A 17,522-nucleotide genomic window follows, 5' to 3' on the forward strand; every position below is an offset into this window, starting at 1 on the left:
ATGAAATACTGCAATCAGCCATCGTCGTCGTTGACTTTAATAGTTGGGCCTACGCTTTTGTACGGCTCGTTTACCCGTTCGTTGCAATTCAAAGAACAGCTACCTATAAAGTCAGAACGTTCAAATAAACTAAACGTGTGCCTTTGATAGCTACATTACTACCATGCCATTCGATAGAGGTTCTTTACTCAACCAACGGTCCCTCCATACTGACGGCACGTACTACGCAAACGCCGACACGGACAAAACAATGGATGAAACGACCATTCATAGGTACCAGCGCATTCTCATGAACTGTTATGGATACTGGGGAGATCGCGCTTGAAATTATGGGTTCAGCGGATTATGCTAGGTAAAAAAAAACTTGGCACCGGTATTTTAGCTCTTTACCGTTAGGTGGAGAGTTTATTCCCGTCAATCGGGTGTACAGGGTACGTGAACATTATATGATGCAAGAGCTGTGAGCAAGTCAACTCTGAAACATTGTTACACCAGCCTAAGCTGCTTCAGTGTATTGGTGTACACGCCACATAAATCACACGAGTAATGGTGACGGCAAGATGGTGACGGCAATGAATAAATGCAGTGATTCAGGTACATGTAATTAATGGTGTAGCCAAGTCCCGTCTACTCCGCTCTCCGTCACAGTCAAAGCGAACATTTCATCAGGTTTTTGGTTTATTCAAACCGTACCGCGACTGACTGAGTATAAATCCAGCACATTTATCTGCTCCAGGATGTGTTCTGTTCACACTTACATTTATGTTTTGTGACGGTATTTCGTGTCACTGCGGCGATTTCACCAGGGAAAGCATACCCCTATAGGCCCTTGCAGTAGCGCCAGTTCGCGAGGTAAATGTTTATGCTCTCTTCTATCGCATATGTGTAATTTTGGCACTAGATATTTACCAACTTCATGATTTACGGTTTGAAATTGTAATGGATACGACCAGACTTCATGATGTTGAGACACGCTCGTGTTTAATACGATTGCCGAATACTTTCAAAGTTTTGCGTTTCCGTCGCGTGTATGATTTTCTCTCAGCTGACCAAATAATTTTTAGTCAGTGCAATGTACAGACGAATAACTGCATGACTCAGAATCGGAATCTTCCAATTTTACAGCAGAAAATGACTGGTTTGAAATGGAGCTGTTAACAAAGAATTTCTTTTGCAATTTTAGAATTGGAGCTTCATTGCGACAGAAAATGGATATAATTGGGATCTAGCTGTCACCCAGAGTTTGCAATGATAGCAACAATGATCTCGTCGAGGAAAATCTTAAAATATTTTGACGATATAATTTTCAAGCAGGTGCATTTTATATCTAGGTTAACCAGTTGTAAATAAGTGTAAAAAATATCACTCTCTACATAAAGTATATAACTCAGTTGACTCGTTAAAACAATTTATTTGTTTATTCCGTATGATCCTGCCCTAGTGTATGCACACTATGTAGAAAATGTGCGTAGTGCGCATGGTCAGAAAGACGCCTCGAGCCGCTTGTGCAGGATTAAACAAAATACAGTAATTCTCGATGAAGGCACACGTTTTGAGATTAAAATGGAAGCACACACGAAATTATTCGAGAGATAGAAATTCGCAAATTTATGCAATTAGTACCTCTACTGCATCGTAAGATATGGACGTATTCCTGGTAATGTGGCCAATACGAGAAGGTGAATTAAATATACAGCAAAGTTGACGGTGTGGTTGTGCAAACATTAGTCGAAGGATCGGTGTACAGCTGTTCAGGCTTAAATACGGTATATACACTATGTTTCCTGCTTGTCGTCGTGTTTAGGAACGGTGTCTAGCATTTCTACTCGATACATATCAACAAATAAATTAAATTTCATAAATTACAGTTTTATATTTTGTGAGCATTAAATGTGTTTCATTGTTCGACGAGAAATGATGTAACTTATTTTTCGCAACACTGTCAATGTATCTAGTCAATTTTGATATTCATGCAACTCCACCCATAAAATTCAATCGACGAGCGCGGCTAGCATAGATCTGAGCTAGCACTTATTAACAACAATATGGTTCTGAAAAGAATTAAACAGTCCTGTGTTATTCCTTTGACATCAGTGAACACAGCAATATTCGCGATGGTAACTAAAATGTCTTTGTCTATGACAATCTTTTGTCAGAGCGTATTTACTGTGTATCAGCCGGAGTATGGATCAGTATGAGGGTCAGCGCTTCCTTGTATTTTATAATCAAAGGTCTCTCCTACATGCTTCAAATATTGAATTGTATGCCATTAAGCGATTAACTGTTTTTTCAGACTCAAGGTATAGCGTCAATGGAACATGCTTTCATTTGATGTTAATCTTGAAAGGAGCGATAGAGGGTAGAAAGAGAAGTTTTTTCGCCTTTGAATTATGGTTGATCTCCGAAATTGCCGTCCTTTCCTACTCTTGATAAGCATCTACTTGATCTTTTTCGAATTACATGATTCATTCCTTGTTCTTACGTTTAACAGGATGCAGGCAGTGTCTTCCCAACAATTAGTGGCTCCTTTGACATGTAAATTGACGAAGTGTAAAATCGATACACAGCAGTGTAAATATTTCAAGCAATTCCTTTACAATCAGTCAATTAATAACGTCTCACGATACATAAATATTTAAACATGCATTTCCATGTCCTACTGGGCAGTTATACTGTATTTTTTTATTTGGGGAGGGGTGTATTATTTTGTCAAAAGGCCAACGTTTTAGGTCACCCTTAAGCGTGTCCGGTTGCAGTTTGAGAAAGACTGCTTCTATTCAGTAACGGATGCTGACAGCCTTGACTTGTTGTACGGGCTCACTGCACTCATTAAGCGTTTGTTAAAAGACCAATTGATATGACTATACCGCGTTTGTGTACCAGCTATACTGTTTGTTATGGTTTCAGCTTTACTTATGTCACGCATGATTGTTGGTTTAAATGAGCGACAGAAAAAAACAGAATCGTAGCTTTTCAAAATCCGTCGTAGCCGAGATTCCCATCCGTCTCCACCTCATCATCAAGATCTGGCGAATCGACATAAGAAACAGCCGCAGTGAAATCGACGACGACGATAAAAGGCTGCCTATTGAGGGAAATGTACATTACAAACCAACGCCTCGCGAGAAATTTGAAGTGATATCTGTTGTTCTTTATGTGTCGCTGCTTCATACTAAATACACAATATAAAGCATATGAACTGAAACAGGAGAATAAACATCTGTAAAATCACCAGCCTTGTCGTGCTCAAAGAAAATTAAAACAATTAAAAAACCGAATAGAAAAAGTCGGCGACCATTTAGAACGAGAGTGAGACATATTTCACTTTTCTGGATGAAAGACCCTATTGAACTTACCTTGCTACTGGCTTTTGGTCATGTTCAAGGCCACAGTCTTTGTCAGGGTAGTGGGACTTTGGAGAGACACATACCAGTGAGAGCGAATGGGTACGTGGAGACTGATAATACTACATTATCGGCATGAGTTCTACTGACTTTGCGTATCTTACATCTATGACATATATGGCAATGATGCAGTGCCTACTAAATATTCAGCAGTGCCTACTAAATATTCAGCAGTAGCTCATAAATAATTAACATCCACGTCGATGCATCAAAACTTCGCTACCACGGCAGGCATGTATGTTGCAGATCAAAATTCAGCGACATATGTCCGCAATTTTCTGTCCGTGCAGTAACCATGTTCTCTGGCAGACGTATTCATGCTGGGAAACCTAGTTTCAAGGCAATTTATGGTTGCAAATGAGGAAAATTGAATGGAGAAATTTTATTCATCTGCAGCTATGTAAAGACACTTAACAAATATTTGACTGCTTTATTACTTTGGTTACAATAATCATAAGATATTGACCGATACAGTTCCCTGGTTTCATTAATTTGCCACTCGCCGTTTAATTTTCACCAGTGTATGACCGAGTTGGGTACACTTAATTTTCCGCCTTGACGTAGTTTGCCTATTCTTCAATAAGCCAGTGGTCCCCAGCTCGTAAGGGAATAGACTTTTACGGGATATGGGAACGACTAGTAGCAATGTTTTTACGATAGTTTTTCTCACATTGACCGAATAACCGACACTGTGTCACTATGCCTGATTATTGACATACTAATGTTCGTCCGATTTTCAGCCTGTATTATGCGTTAATGATGACAACATTGTCGTGAATTCTGTGCAGAACGTGATATTTTCGGTTTACCGTTTGGTTGTTTTAGGCATATGTTTGTCTGCCAGTATAACGTGATGATGACGCTTCAGCCGAAAAATTATCTCAGATACTACATGAGTTGTGGAAGAAACTTGGAGCCGTGTGCCTCAAATGCGGTGTACATGTGAACTTATCGACCAACAATGATCCACTACAAGGCACAGTATGGTCCTAGCTCAGAAACACAAATAGAGCATAGGCTTTTACAAATTATTAAAGTTTATTTCATTCTTGTTTTCTAGCTTAAATAGTTCATTTGAAAGGGCACCGTGTCTTCCATGGATCTGAAAATCTTGACTTTATTCCTCAACATAAAAATGAATAGCCATTCTTATGTCTCTATGTGCCAACGGCTAGGCCCAAACATCCCATTTGCAAACCCAGCGAACATGTAGCAACAAGCATGAAGATGGACTCTCGGCAGGAGCTGGGCAGATTACTCTCGATTTACGTTAATAAGCACAATTCTGGTAGCCATGGCAACTTTTAACATTTCATGTGTCAGCAATTTTGAGAACTGAGATGATTGCACAAAAACGCTAAGTTTTGTCTCTGATACACTGGCAATACAAAACTAGGTGTGTTACAGTTGCGTTACGTACGTAGTTATATTTTTAAAAGCGTAGTCAGGGAAACAGGCGAATTCAAATGGCAAGTTGACCGCAGCCCGTGCGTTTTTTTGATAGAATCAGCGCTATCGTTTTTGTATCTGTATGTTTCCCCTATTATCTGTAATTCCCAAGATCCAAACAGCGGCCCGGTGAAATTTGAATTTTACACTGAACTCTGTTGAAATCAATCAAAGCTGTATTCCTAGGCTATTTACACCATCATACAATCCGTATCAATGGCAACGAGATACAATTTTGCCCCATCTGCTTGTTTTTCCACCGATATGTGCACCAAATCGGACAAATTTGACTTACGTCAGTAGGAAATCCCAATTTCTCTCTGTAATTCGGGAAAATCAATTCAGTTAAGATCAGCAATACGTGGCAGCTACATTTCGTCTTGCGGGCAGAGTTGACCTGCTAAATCCGTCCAAATTTTCCCGTTCAGTCGCCTAAAGTCGTGGTTTGCCCGGCATAGATTATCGTAGCTTAAAATCATCCTGCATTTGATAGGCTTGTTACGGAGCTTAAATGCCACATTATGATGCTTAGCAGAGTTCTTCTATGTAATAGCTTCCCCTTTACCCTTGACATTGAGTTGAATACTCCATGTGAATGACCTCAAACATGACCATTAAAACGAAAGCGGACCGGTATTTTTGTGTCAGACTCAACATCATGGTTTTCTTGATTTTTATTACAATAATATGTGGATGGTACTTTCTTTTGACGGTCTGAATTCACTTCCTTAATGTTCAGTCCCAACAAGGAACTCAACGCCAGCCGTATTCGCCAATGGCTGCTCACAGGGGGCCGCCAAACCTGAAATCGCCTTTCTTTGATTTTCTAATGAGAGGTTTATGACGAACAGATGGTTAACGTGGATAGAGTCGCAGTGAGCTGACGGTTCATCTCGGTTAAAGGGTCATTTGGAAATTGTCGGAATATTATTTTCGGAGTGATTTCGAAATTCAGTAATTTGCGTAATGATGTCTCGTTATTTCTCTGGCGCACTGCAACTTTTCCACTCAATAAACCGCAGAGATAGATAAATTCGCGTTTGTATGACACCCATTTGACCTTTGAAAACAATCCCTTCGATTTGCAATTCAGGAAGTATGAATTATACATCATTAGAAAAGCCAAATACTCTTCACCTTTGACGGGGAGTGTAATCGAGTCAGCTGGATCAAGTTTTAATGGGCATATAGTCTACATATACACAATTTTTTTTGTGTTTCCCTGTATTGTGTTCTATTCTAAAAACTTCGTGCCTTATTTTCACAAATTTGGACGCAATCCTCCATCAACGTTTTTATGTCGAAGTTGTTCAATTCAACCATATCATGATCAGCCAAAACGATCGCCAGAAGGTGCATGTGTTTTACACATGCTATCCTTAAAGTGCAAATATTGAAATGTTTTAAGGCAACACATTCAATGGGGCCTATACAAACGAATGGTTAAGCTGCATATCCAGACTGCGTGTCGTGTGAGGCAAAGATTGTTTGAATACGCGCTCTACTGTGGACGATGAAGGTTTTAATTTACAAATTTTAGTGAACGTACCGGTCGTAGTTTTAAGATGGAGCTGTTGATTTTGTTACAAAATGACCTTTGGTCTGATGAAAGCCATAATGATGTTGAAAGTACGGACTAGCGCAATCGAAATTTGGATCATGATATCAGGGACCGTTTGTTGTTGACCTTGTGTCATTGACAACTTGGTAATATTTTAATCTGACAATTTCGGATTATCATCAGCCATTAATAGTTAGCAATGCCAACCCTTTCAATAAATTGTTGTCACAACTGGTAGAGCAATTTACAGTGCATAACTCACTGCCACCACAGAGGATTACCTATTATATACGCACTTGAAGCCAGGCAGGCATTGGACAAGGTGGCACATGGCTGTAGCATGACGCCGTCAGACTTTACACAGTACCTGGAAGGGTATGGCCTTGTCAATGGCAACTTGCTTTCAAGCTTCCACCGGTCATTCGCATGCTTGGAAATATCCTTGCTATGGGTCATGTAGCAACGTGAAGTATGGTACAGCACAGCTAATTAATGTAATGTCTGTGCTTCAAGCTCCCAAAGCACAAAATATTGCTTAGGAATAGGGTTTATGTATGTTGAATAAAGGGTGATGTGAATGAATTTCACGTTATGTTAGTTTTGTGTGAGTTTACGAATGTGTGTGTGTGTGTGAGATGAGAGAGAGAGAGAGAGAGAGAGAGAGAGAGAGAGAGAGAGAGAGAGAGAGAGAGAGAGAGAGAGACCTTATTACTCACGTCTGCTGGAAGGTGTAAAGTTTTAGGTATGTAATAACTTTTACAAATACACACTGTATAAAGCGGCGCTATATTTTCTATCCTTGTGTTAATATGCATCACCGGCGATAAATGCAGAGTGACAGCTATCGGACAATACACACTCTCGGTTCCTCTGGTCCTGAAATTGCCGCTTGTGTTTTGAATTGGGTAAACTTCCGCTATCAGTTTCATCGCCTACAAGTGACTTACAAAAACCCACTTACAACGATAATTGGTCAACCGACGATGGACGGAAAGAGGCCTTTTAAATAACATATTTTTGACAAAGTGTACTCGGAGGTTTCGTTTCAGTGTAATGGTTTGGAAATTGTATAAGTCGTCGAGGAGTAATTTAAAACTAGTCCATTTTCTAGAATGACAGAAAGTAGAAACTATATAGACTTCCCGAGGGGGACTTGCATGCATTCCTTTGTCATGCAAGGCACAGTTTATTATTCTGTTTTATGTAACCGGACACTCCTATGCGTATAATCTCATGAAGTGGCATTATTAGCAATTACGGAGAAGCATGGCTATACAGATGTGTGCGCTCATCTTGCTCAAGGGCCCTACACATGCTTGCGCTGTTGCGGACTCTTGTCAGCTACTATTCCAATGTTGGTGTTAAGACTTCTCCCAAAAGATATTTACCGCGTTGGATACACTACTTAGTCACCATGTTGAGGCTATGATTGTTTTATGGCTAATGACACGATAAAATGTTCAGTTAGAGATTTATGATGTTCTGCTGACACTCTAATGTTTTATTTCATAATTACTGTCAGTTTTGTTCTGTCTCCTTCACGAAAGTTGGTTCAGGGCTTCGTATGTATGATTCGATGTGACAGAATAGCATTTATTGCGCAAGGCTATACCTTTAAAAGCCGCCACTTTCCTAGTTTCTTCTGAAGCTCCTAGACCTATGATATGGAGAAAACTACGAGTCATGTCAATACTATTTTATGGTAGAGAACACAGAGGCGTTCCTCTTAAAAATTAAAAGGCTGAGGAAAGGAAAGATTGCAAAACGCAGCAGGATCCTTTGGAGAAGCTCTGAGAAGTAATGGTCTAAAATGGCAGCCATATTGGATCATATTATGACAAAACATGTTGAACAAGAGTAAACTGAAGGATATATATATATATATATATATATATATATATATATATATATATATATATATATATATATATATATATATATATATATATATATATAATATATATATATATATGTTTCTGTTTATCCACAGTACCGTATGTACACATAGCCGGCAGCAGTGCCCCCATGGCCACTAGCATGCAAGCTACATAGATATGCACATAAAAATGTAATCAGTTCTAGCTTTTGCCTCAAAATGTCTGTAAGCCACACTTCCAGTGAGAATTTTAACGGCTCTTGACATGCCAAAACCACGGACAGGCAAAAAGAGGCAGACAATGGTAATAAAGGACCTTGAGATCACGATCAATAGCAACTTCAATGACGTCATGCAACAAAACTGCCTCTTCTACTCGACATTTGTGGTATATTAGTAACTTCTACCGGACATTGTTTTTTTATGGGAACGTGCAACAAACAGGATCGTCTTCCCAAAAAAACCTGTCAGTATCCTCAATTATACGGCATGGCCTTATTTGCTCACGTGTTTACACACGTGGGCATATGTCGCAGCGATGTCTGTCTGTCTGTCTGTCTGTCTGTCTGTCTGTCTGTGTGTCTGTGTGTCTGTCTGTCTGTCTGTCTGTTGGTCCGATATCTCAAAAACGGCTCATCAGATCAGAATCAAATCTGGTACATATATTCAGTTAGTAAATGGCAAGAACTGATTAGTTTTTGGTGGGTGTGGCTTGCATACTTTTTGCTCATTTGCATAATTAATGATTTTAGAAAAAACGGATATACATTAAAAAGGACTACACACAATTTGATGAGATTTGCTACAAATGTTGACAAAAGTTGATCACACCAAGATATTATCAGCAGTGGGAACCATTAAGGGGTGACATGAAAGATAAATGCTAATTTGCATATTTAATGAACTTTCCTAACTAGGGATATATGTCTGATTTGACTCGATCAAAATTAACCAAACTTGGTATGTATATTAAAGATACTATGATTTAACATTATTGAAAGTCATTAAGCGTTTTAACTTCAGCCAATTCCTAATTTGCATATTTCATGAACTTTGTTAATTAGGGATATATATTTAAAATGACTGGACCAAAGTTGATGAAACTTGCTACATGTATTGAAGCCACTATGATACAACATTTTTGAAAGTCATTAAGCATTTTTACTTCAGCCAATTCTGAATTTGCATATTTGATGAACTTTCCCAATTAGGGATATATATCTGAATTAACTTGAATGTAGTTGTTGAAACTAGCTCGATACATCAAAGATATTGTGATATAACATTATTGAAAGTCAAAAGACATTTTTACTTCAGCCAAAACCTAATTTGAATATTAAATGAATTTTCTTAATTAGGGATATTTATCTGAATTGACTTGATCAAAATTGATGAAACTTGCTATGTACATTAAAGACACTATAATACAACATTATTGAAAGTCATTAAGCATTTTCTCTTCAGCCAATTCCTAATTTACATATTTAATGATCTTTCCTAATTAGAGATATATATCTGAATTGACTTGACCAAAGTTGACAAAATTTGCTACACATATTACAGATACCATGATACAACATTATTGACAATCATTAAGCATTTTTACTTCAGCCAATTCCTAATTTATATATTTAATGAACTTTGCTTATTAGGGATATATACCGAGATTTACTGCAAAGTTGGCAAAACATGCTATGTACATTGATGATTATACCAGGTACTAGGTTAAAACAATATCGATGTCATTTCACATTTTCATGTCAGCCAATTTATAGCTTGCATATCTAATGAGCTTTCACAGCTCGGCATATATGGCTTGAAGGACTTGGCCAACGGTAATTACACTTGCTATATAAAGTGGTGATACAATAAGAGCAGTCAAATAACTTTAATATTTTTATTTCAGCCAATTACATATTTGTATACTTCATGACCTTTTAGAATTAATCGGCAGTGATTATTGTTCATTATGTTGATCATAATAATTTCAATGAAGTTGCAAACATGTGGCAACGGTTCAAATTTACACATAACTTCAATATATTATGAAACACGTGAGCATTTACAGTTCATATCTGGTTTTGGATATGTGGTCGTGTAAATACCATCTGCTTACACTGTCTTTCTAAAGCTTGTACTGACATTCGCGTGTTATTTCGACAGCCAGATTTTATATAATTGTCGTGTCGTCTCGAAGCTGTCCATCTTTGTTAACATCAAACCGATCCGCGAAAGTCTTTCTGTTTGTTTATTTTGTATGTTATTCACATTCGAAGTTGTTCCCGTTGGATCATCGATTCCCGAGATATCAGCGGCACAGACGAAGGTACGTGCGGACTAACCGAGAATACAGTGTGTACAGCATCAAGAATTTCAACGGATGTATCAGTGTTATGTGTAGCTAATCGTTTAGTGCAGATAGCCTCAGCGCTCGACTGAACAAGCCCTTGATGCGATCGTATAGTGCAACGTGAAATCACACAAGCATTCATAATGCAACTGATTAGCAGCACCTGAATTCATTCTCGTCACTCTGACTCGTCGTCACGGAGATTAATTTCCTTATCTCTTCGTCCCTGTGCTCTTTTATTCAAGTCTGTACTTGCTAAATGACCATCAATTAAAAGATCCTCGACAGGTTTCATGTGAATAAAGATTAACCATGCGACGATTACTAATGACCTGCACCATTGGATTTCAAACGATAGCTGAAGTAATTGTTCAAATTTTAACTCCATAAATATTTAATAAACGTTGAAACTTCAAGTCGTGCTGTGTTCGCAATCCTAAAAGTTGCAAACCATATACCTGTCTCACAGTGATGTTAAACATTGCATAAAGGTTTTACCAACACGTGCATTGTAACTTTTAGAAAGGAACATATGCAATTTTCAGGCGTATGCATTACGAGTATATCTTAAAGAGTGGGTTAAATGACTTGCAACAAATTCGATAGGTATTGCATAAATGGCACGATTGACAACTTTATCGTCATGAAGTTGTTCTTCAAAGACCATTACCGAAACTTGAACCATCTACGATATAAATGATTGCTAATTACCATGCTGTTTATGTCATGCAATCAAGGAATATGTAAAGACTAACGATCACGTGTGCCGAGATGAATCCGTACTCAAAACGATAGTTACAGTTCCACTGCTGATTGCAGCCTCAGGGTAGAATAATCAAAAGTTTTGTTTAGATTTGAAAGGAGATGATGGTCTGAAAGCATGTTCATCATTGGGGAATTTCAAATTGTTAATTTTTAATATTACGCACAACCTTTCGAATATTTTTCGTGAATATAGTTCCGTACACATACTTGTATCTTCTAATATGCATGACTCACAGAAATCAGAAAACGTGCCGGTTTGTATCAAAATGAAATGAGAAGTGGCATTTCCCCATCCCGATTGTCTCAAAATTAATTAAAGTTGATAGCATTATTGATTATGCATGCAAAGAATGTGGTAAGTATAATGCAGTTTAATGATGTCACGTCAATTATTTCCTGTTATAACACGCCACATGCTCATTCCGTGTCGCGATTCGCCAGAATACCTCACGTGACGAGAAAATAGATACGTCTAGTCCCCACCGGATCGAAAAAAGTGACGTCAGAGGGTATTTTTTGAAAAGCTATTTCCCTAGGGAAATAGTTCTGACCAAATTTGGAAACGTGCCCGGTCACATGACCGTGGTGTCGTCTGCAGCTTTGCCACAATGGCAGGTGACTGGAACGTGATGTGCGTCCGGGATAGGTAACGACACATTCTCTAAAACAGATTTTCCAACATTTTCCAACATTCCAACAGCGTAGGAACTTGTAAAGCTCATCGACGGAAAAGATTAAAGTGCAACTAAGGATGTCGCTAGGTATGTTTAGAATATTTTTTGAAAGAAAGGGGTACCACGTACAACTGAAACCGCTGTGGAAACATCGCCCAGTAAACTTGTCACAATGGATTGTTGCGGTGCAAAATATCAAAACACATTAAAATCTGTACAACGATACAACATGAGCATGTGGTGTGTTATAAAACACCTATAGCCTGGTCTTTATTCGGGCTATAGCGCTCGCTATTACCCCTCGCGGCCGTGTGTTACCTACGGCCTTGGGGAATAGCGATGTGTTTCTGATAACACACGGCCCCTCGGGGTAATAAACGGGCGCTATAGCCCTCATGACCAGGCAATAGGTGTCTACTAGTGCGCGTCCTTAATCTCAAACAATAGTATGGCTAATATTGTCATAGTAGCGTACAGAATGTTATCAGCACTTTGCATTGACAAAATAACCCTTGATGGGAACGTTTCATTATAGTAAGGAACAATTTGAATAATTTATAATTGGCGATAGATACCTTGTAGACAGGCGACAACATTGATGAAACTTGTTTCAGATGATGATCATTTCTGTAAAGAATAATTTTTCCTCTTTTGTCAACACCGACAGGGAACTGGCAGACATGTCGATGACATCTGTCAGTACGCTCGGTGTTGTACCAACCCCGCACAGATTAAACCTACAATGTGATCTATTATGGGATTTATAATGCGAACACACATGCCCGACTTTTTAGCGATACTACCTTTCAAATGGCATGCGTAACGCTAATTGTAATTCGTGCTCGTGTTTCTTGACCATTAAATGCATACTCTAAAATACACATTGATCCAACCGGTCAAGGTCACGGCTAAAGCTAAGGAAATGCAAAGTGATCATTGGATCTGGAGGTTATATTTATAATTCCCTGAAAATTCCACTTTCAAAGTCGATCGATATGAAACATAATTGATCAGATGTAGAAATCGTAAACTCATGAAAATGCTCTTGATTGGTCGATTATAGTTGGCAACGTTTTTGAAAGTTTGTACAGCCTTCCCCTTATTAGTAAAACACTCTGATAGAACACCCACAACTATTTAACAATGAGTCTATTAAATGCTCAAATCATTCGAGAAGACTAACTTGCATTTCGATGGCTGTATTAGTTCGCAGGGTGCAGCTGGGGTATTTTCGTCTGAGCAATTGAATAGCTCCTTGTGACAAGATTATGCTTGTCAATCAAGAATGACATTGAATGCCCGTGACAGCTGGCCTTCATAACATGCACTTGACGTCAAAGACCGATATTCCAAGTCATCTCACTGACACTCTCTTGTCATACATGTCTTAAGCGCCTACAATTTTTCGTAACTTTGTCTTCTATGAAAGATTCACTCTGAATTCTGGTGGATGATTTTGCAACTAGTGTAATTTTTGTCCAGGACTTTATACATCGAGGTGAGAACATTTTGTTTTCCAATTTTAGGGTACGGGACAAATCACGAGCGGCCATGCGGCTGACATAAATAATAACAATAAGAAAAATAGTGCACAAACAAAGCGACGTCGAAGATGATAAGAATTAGAGTTCAATGATTGTATATTTCTAAAATTTAATATATCAATCGACCTGCACAGATCCAGGCACGAAACTTTCCATAGGAAGCACAACGTTTTCGAACCTGTATACTTATTATACTTCAATGTAATTTATTAATTATTTCTATGGTTTACGACGGCAAAGTTATCAATGCATACGTGGGCCGAGGAACATAGTTTGTCAAATCTAGAAACTAGTTCTATCAGACAGATTGCGTACGTCAGCAAGCATCCACGTGGGCATTGAAGAACACGATTGTGTCAGTTCAAGAAACTAGTTCTGTCAAACAGATAACGTCTGCAAATTTATTGCCGAAGCGGTCGAAAAGCATAGCTGTGCATGTTATGTAGGTCATTTCCCCCACACTCATCATGACCTGAGTTCAATTAGTCTAGAACATTCTCAAGGTCACTGCCCTTAATGACCTCACAACCTTGAATTCAATTAGTCATGTTTGGAATGTTCTGGAAAGTTGATTAGTTGTGTAAGAGAGATAATTTTAGAACAGTAATTAGCATGTCAATAAAAGTTCTAGATTGTTCTTATATGCCTTTATAAAAGGGACGTGCTCAGCTTCCAGTCAGACTTTTGGGATCGTGTCTCTTGTGTGTTACTAAACTCCAGCAGTAGTCATTCTCAAGACTTTTCAAGACCTTCACTGTCAACGCTGGATTTATACTGTGGTCTTTGTGCAGCTTCAAGCCTGCAAGCCAAAGGACTGTTCATTCATCCAACTGACTGTTACAACTCTGAGACTGGAGCTTTGCCGTCCAGCTGAGATAAGTAGTCTGTACACTTTTAAAGCTTGTACTCTGTCCCTAACTTAGCAATTAGTTTTGTTTTCGTAATAAATTTTGTTTAAACGGAAACTGCTGAGTTCACCCTTTTGTTCGTTTTCTCTGCACGTAACAAATTGGGGGCTTGTCCGGGATACGAATATTTTGAGCCGTTTGACAACATTTTGACAGCCTTTTCAAAACTACTGTATACTGTGAACTCAGCGAAATTTAATCATGGCGGAATTTAAACCAGAGGAAATGGATGACCTTGATCAGGACACATTTGATTCCCTCAGAAAAGACGACCTCATTGCACTGGCCAATTTCCTTAAAGTAGAAGTCAAAAGATCTATGCGCAAGAGGGAAATACAGTACCGTATTGCCAAACATCTAGTTGATTTAGGCCAATTTGAGGAATCCACCCTGAAAGATTATGAGCCCGAGTCTACCTCTGAACTCAGAAAATTAGAATTAGAAATGCAGACAAATTTGGAGATCAAGAAACTAGAATTACAATGGAAAAAGAGAGACAGGCATTAGAAAAAGAAAAAATACAAATGCAATTAGAAATGGAAGAAAGACAGAGAGAGAAAGATAGGCAGGAAAGATTAGAAATGAAACGTTTAGAGCTTGGACAGTCAGGAAAATTCTTCCCTTCAGACAAGTTTGACATCACTAAGCATTTCAGGCTAGTTCCCCCTTTCCAAGAAAAGGATGTTGATAATATTTCCTTCATTTTGAGAAAATTGCTCAGAGTCTGAATTGGCCTAAGGAGTCCTGGTCTATGCTTTTGCAGAGTGCTTTGGTGGGTAAAGCCAGAGAAATTTACATTCAATTGTCAGTAGAGCAGGCTTCAGATTATGATTCTGTGAAGGATTAATTCTCAAGGGCTATGATTGGTGCCTGAAGCTTACCGTCAGAAATTTAGGGATTGTGAGAAGGTGAAGGATCAAACTTATGTTGAATTTGCTCGAACAAAAGAACAACTGTTTGATCGTTGGTGTTCTTCTGAAAAGGTCAGTCAGAATTATGACAAATTACGACAGCTTGTTTTGATTGAGGAATTTAAAAGGTGCATTCGGAGTGACATCAAGACATTTATCAATGAACAAAGGCAGATACATTAGAGGTTGCTGCACGTTTGGCCGATGATTATTCATTGACCCACAAATCTTCCTTTCTCAGCAAACCATCCCAGTCCTTTTCATACAGAAACAATGCAGGTAAATTTAACTCGTCCTTTTCATCCAAGAATTTTTCAAAGGACAGTAGAAAATCAAATGACAACAGTTCACAGAGTTCAAGTAACACTCCCACATCATCAAATCCCAAGTCTCAATCTCCTTCTGACAAACAGTTTGGTACACTTTCTTGTAATTATTGCAAGAAAGACGGCCATTTAATGTCAGATTGTTTCAAATTGAAAAGAAAACGTGAAGGTCAAAGTGGTCAAAGTGGATCTAAGCCAACCGGCTTTATTTCTTCATCAACTCAATTAGAGTCTAATAATGTGTGCAACACATTTTCTGAGGTTAAACCCCTCTTATCCCCAATTAATGAGGTCAAGGTCAATTCTTCTCAAGATAGCATTATGGGTATTTTCGACCATTTATTCATAATGGTTTTATATCACTTTCTAGTGATTTCTCTTCCGCTACCCCTGTCAAAATTTTAAGAGATACCGGGGCTTCCCAGTCTCTTTTGTTGGCAGATACCCTGCCGTTTTCTGAAAAGTCATTTTCAGGTTCTAAAGTTCTTATTAAGGGGTAGATTGTAATGACTACATTCCTGTTCCTCTCCATAATGTCTATTTGTCTTCGGACTTTGTTTCTGGACCTGTGGCTTTAGGTATTAGGCCTTTTTTGCCTTTTGAAGGGATTCACCTTCTTCTTGGAAACGACCTTGCTGGGACAAGGTCATTACTAATCCACTTGTGACTGATAATCCTAGTTTAGATCAGGATCCAGAGCCAATTGAACAAGAGATACCCGATTTATTTCCTTCATGTGCCATTACTCGAGCCATGTCAAAGAAAACTTCTGAGAATCAAAATACTCTCAAAAATAATGTCACAGATGTTGACTTAAATGACACCTTTCTCAGTCAGGTGTTTGACACGGATCATTCCGTTATCCCTCGTGGATTTGAAACTTCCAGTAAAACTTCTGCTGACCAAAGTCAGACATTTTCTAGATCAAATCTCATTGCAGAACAACACAAAGACCCAGATATTTTGTCTTTGTTTGACAGGGTAGATGATGAAGGTAAAACTTCAGATAGCTCTGTTTCCTATTATACAAAATCTGGTATTCTCATGCGTAAATGGAGACCTCCAGATGTTTTGGTTGATGACGATTGGGCTATAAAACATCAAATTGTGGTTCCAAAGCCCTATCGTGCTGAAATATTGCGCCTGGCCCATGAAACCCCCTGGGCTGGTCACTTAGGAGTCAGGAAAACTTATCATAAAATTCTCAGTCACTTTTATTGGCCTAATCTCAGGCAGGATGTAGCACATTTCTGTAAAACTTGTCACACATGTCAAATGGTAGGAAAGCCAAATCAGACCATTCCAAAGGCCCCTTTACAACCAATTCCTGCATTTCAAGAACCATTTAGTAGGATACTAATAGACTGTGTTTGGGCCCCTACCAAAAACAAGATCAGGAAATGAGTATATGTTGACAATTATGTGTACATCAACCCGGTTCCCAGAAGCCATACCACTGCGAAACATAAAGACAAAGACTATAGTGACAGCTTTAGTCAAATTTTTCACTTTATTTGGCCTCCCTAAATGTGTCCAGTCCGATCAAGGCTCCACTTTATGTCTGGTATTTTTCAACAAGTAATGGATCAGCTAGGCATTAAACAGTATAGGTCCTCCGCCTATCATCCAGAAAGTCAGGTGCTCTTGAGCGATTTCATCAAACTTTGAAAACATGATTAGGACCTACTGTTTTGACACAGAGAAGCAGTGGGATGAAGGAATTCATTTTCTGCTCTTTGCTGTTAGAGAGTCAA

The 17,522-nt window shown here is 38.6% G+C and overlaps 2 protein-coding genes across 3 annotated transcripts in view; one reads left to right on the plus strand and one right to left on the minus strand.

Moving 5' to 3' along the window:
- LOC139135935 (ER degradation-enhancing alpha-mannosidase-like protein 1) overlaps positions 1–17,522 on the plus strand; it is a 492,448-nt gene that overhangs the window by 146,818 nt on the left and 328,108 nt on the right. The window lies entirely within an intron of this gene.
- LOC139135937 (neuromedin-U receptor 2-like) overlaps positions 1–17,522 on the minus strand; it is a 101,916-nt gene that overhangs the window by 5,224 nt on the left and 79,170 nt on the right. The window contains exon 1 of one of the 2 annotated variants that reach the window (XM_070703719.1): positions 3,357–3,494. The exons of the other annotated variant lie outside the window; for it this stretch is intronic. The gene's annotated coding sequence lies outside the window, so the exon portion shown is untranslated. Of the gene's footprint in view, positions 1–3,356; positions 3,495–17,522 lie in introns of those variants that run through there. 2 annotated transcript variants of the gene reach the window in all.

This window comes from Ptychodera flava, chromosome 6 (genome assembly GCF_041260155.1).
Source record: "Ptychodera flava strain L36383 chromosome 6, AS_Pfla_20210202, whole genome shotgun sequence".
NCBI lineage: Eukaryota > Metazoa > Hemichordata > Enteropneusta > Ptychoderidae > Ptychodera > Ptychodera flava.